The 3,763-nt window shown below is 43.3% G+C and overlaps 1 pseudogene; it reads left to right on the forward strand.

The window, feature by feature from the left end:
- Nucleotides 1–2,191: 2,191 nt before the first annotated feature.
- On the forward strand, nt 2,192–2,570 carry LOC106733173 (60S ribosomal protein L22 pseudogene; annotated as a pseudogene).
- The last annotated feature ends 1,193 nt before the right edge of the window (nt 2,571–3,763 follow it).

Genomic DNA, 3,763 nt, shown 5'->3' on the forward strand with positions numbered 1-3,763 from the left:
TGTGTTCCCCGAGCTTCCTGGACCTGTGGTTTACTTTGTGACATTAAAATTCTCAGTTATTATTTTGTCAATTATTTCTTCTGTTCTTTTCTCTCTCCTCCCACTAGTATCCCCATTACACATAGTTATACCTTTATAACTGACCCCCAGACCATGGGTATTCTGGGGCTCTTTTTGTTTGTTTTTAATTCATTGTTTTATTTGCTTTTCTGTTTTTGAAAGTTTCTATTGAGATAGCTTCAAGTTCAGAGATTGCTTTCTCAGCCCTGCCCAGTATACTTATAAGCCCATCAAAATGTTCTTCATGGGACCAGCAGCTGGCATAATGGCTACCTCACTGGACTCCCATGTAGTCAACCATGGTTCGAGTCCCAGACCTCATGGCCTAAAACTCACACCAGGTGCGTGTGCATGCATGCCCAAGATCCTGTGAGGAGAATGGAGGAGAAGGGATTGTGGCATGGCCACCCCCCCTGGGGGGGTGATTTCTCACTTTCTATCTCTCTGTCTCTCTCTTCCTGGCAAGCACACGTGCCCTATAGCAAAAGCTCTCCAAACAAACAAACAAAAATGTTTATTTTCGTTATGGCGTTTTTGATATCTAGATTCCTTTCTTCAAATTTCCATCTCTCTGCTTTCACTGCCCACCTACTCTTGCATGCTGTCCACTTTCTCCATTAAAGGCTCTAGCAGCCTGCTCTGCCCCTATGCCAGCCACCTGGTTTTCTACCCACACAACTCCATCATCTATCTTATTCCTCAATCAGGAGTAGGATGTTATTGCTGGATGATGTTGGCCCATTGACATGATTTTTTTCAAAGTCCACCTATTCATTTCTTCCATGAGAGAGAGAGAGAGAGACAGACAGACAGACAACACCCCGAACGAGGTCCTCATGCTACAATGCATCCTTAGTTCCATTCAGCCCTGGCCACAGGCTCGTGCACGTACACCCAGTGTGCTGAGGGATGTCCTGAGATGTAATCCCAGGACCTTTCCCACGTGGATCCAGTTATGAAATTAGAGTTTTTGAGGAGTATTCCTCTTGCCTTCTCCCCTGTGGTGGTGGTAGTGGGGCTTCAGAATGCCACTGAGTTCTGAGAACTGATTCCCTCTTTACACCTCTAACCTGAGATTCCGTAGTCCAGAAACTTCCCATAGTCTCTTTTTGAATTTCCTTAGTTCCACCTCACTCCTCTGCTCATAAGTGTAGGCATTTACTCAGCATTTTGGGCCTTTCTATCTAGAGAAAAGCCATGCTGTGCGCATCTAGTCAGCTATCTTGTCTTCCCAGGAAGCAACTTTAAAAAGACGATACTGTCGTAGTCCATTTTCTGCTGCTGTAACAGATTGCCACAGACTAGGTAATTTACAAAGCAAAAAATTTTATTTCTCATGGTTTTGGAGACTGGAGGTTCAATATCAAGGTGCTGGCACCTCTTGAGCACCAGCCCATGGTGGAAAGGCAGAAGGGAAAGCAAGCCATGTGAGACAGAGAGGAAATGGGCCAAACTCATCTTTTTTTAGGAACCTGGGCTTGTGGTAGCAATATTAACCCATTCTTTAGGGGAGAACCCCTTGACTTAATCACATTTTAAAGGACCCAACCTCTCAACACTACTGGAGTAGGCTGAAGTTCTTAACAAGCAAACTTGGGAGGCCACACTCAAACCATAGCAGATACCAAATACTAAAGTAGAGTCTCTATTCTGTTACTAAACAGAGTGGACACCATTGCTGGTAAGAGCTGGACTCTCCTGAAATCCTTTTGAACCTGATGGAGATCAAGAAGAAAGTGCAACAGGAAAGCAACCAATGCTTGAGACTCTTTCAGGTAAGATCACGAGGTAGTGGGCCCTAACTACTAGGAATACTGCTTTAAAAACTTCTGGGGGCAGCAGATGGTATAGCAGTCAAGGTGCTGGACTCTCACATGGCCGTTTGTAGTTCGAGTCTCAGACTCAGTGGCTTGAAACTCATGCCAGGCGTGTATGCATGAGTACCCAAAATCCCAAGAAGAAAGTGGAGGAGAAGGAACTGTAGCATGGCCATCCCTCTAGGGGCTGATTTCTCACTTTCTCTCCATCGCCCTCTCACTCTCCAGTGAGTGTACACATCTTATAGCAAAAATCTATTTTAAAAAAAGCTTATAAAAACCTACATTTCCCCCTTTCTGCCTCCTCTGCCACCATGGTGCCCATGAAAAAGCTTGTGGCGAAGGGGGGGGGGGAAAGATGCAGGTTCGGAAGTTTCGCCTTGACTGCACCCATCTTGTAGAAGATGGAATCGTGGATGCTGCCAATTTTGAGCAGTTTCGCCAAGAGAGAATCAAAGCGAATGGAAAAACTGGGAATCTCAGTGGAGAGGCTATAACCATTGAAAGGAACAACAGCAAGATCACCAAAACTTCCGAGGTGCCTTTCTCCAGAAGGTATTTGAAATATCTCACCAAAAAACATTTGAAGAAGAGTAATCTGTGATTGGTTGCACATAGTTGCTAACAGCAAAGAGTTATGAATTACGTTACTTCCAGATTAACCAGGATGAAGAAGAGGAAGATGAGGATTAAAATTCATTTATCCAGAATATTTTGTATGAGTTCTTGAATAAAACTTGGGAACTTAAAAAACAAAACAAAACAACAACAACAACAAAACCCCTACATTTCATAGTGTTAAACTTAAATGTTCTGGAATTGTTCTTGACTGATTAATAGTTACAATTGTGCTGTGACATCTCATAGACAATCCTTTAGTTCACATATCCCATCAACATGAGTTTGCCAAAATGGAAGAGTCTGAGAATATCTTCCTTTAGTCTTCAGACAGAAATCAATGACAACAAAAACTTGTCTAAGCTCGATGCAAAAGAAAACTTTTACGAGAATCTTAATGATTATATCTTTTTATAATCTAGAAAAATGTCTTGAACAAGGTATCTTGTAGCATCAAACATGCTAGAAAAAGGATTTATGTCCGGTTTAAAAGGAACACAGTGCTTTCCTCCAAATAGATTAAGATAGAAGCAGTCTGCATCAGTGAGCTACTCCGTTTGTTTGTTTATCACTTCTAGTTTTACATCAAACTGTATTGTATAAAGCAGGGGTCCCCAACCTCCCAGGCCACTACTCAGTGGCCTGTTTGGAACCGGGCCACACAGCAGGAGCTGAGAGTGGGCTAGTGAGGGAAGCGTCATCTGTATTTACAGCCACTCCCCATCACTTGCATTACCACCTGAGCTCTGCCTCCTGTCAGGTCAGCAGAGCCATTAGATTCTCATAGAAGCACAAACCCTATGTGAACTGTGCCTGTGCGGGAGGATCTTGTGCACTTCTTATGAGAATCCAAGGCCTGATGATCTGCGGTGGAGTTCAAGTGGGGATGCTAGCATAGGGGAGCAGCTGCAAATACTGTGAGTTGTATACTTTTTCATTATATATTACAATGTAATAAAAATAAAGTACACAATAAAGGTAATGAGCTTGAATCGTCCTGAAAAACCATTCCCTCTGCCCCACGCCCCCAACCTCATGATCTATGGAAAAACTGCCTTCATGAAACTGGTCCCTAGTACCAAAAAGGTTGGGCCAATTAACCAAAAATGGCATGCAGTTTTTCAGTTTTACCACTAGATGGAGCAGGTGTTTTCTCACCGATTCAAAATTTAAAAGGTCTTGTGTACAGCCAGCGGCTGGACACGGCACACGATGCCCTAAATGTCCTTGGAGTCGAGTGTGGACAAGACAAGAACTCAAGAACCGGT

Source organism: Tupaia chinensis, unplaced genomic scaffold (genome assembly GCF_000334495.1).
Source record: "Tupaia chinensis unplaced genomic scaffold, TupChi_1.0 Scaffold141943_1, whole genome shotgun sequence".
NCBI classification, from domain to species: domain Eukaryota; kingdom Metazoa; phylum Chordata; class Mammalia; order Scandentia; family Tupaiidae; genus Tupaia; species Tupaia belangeri.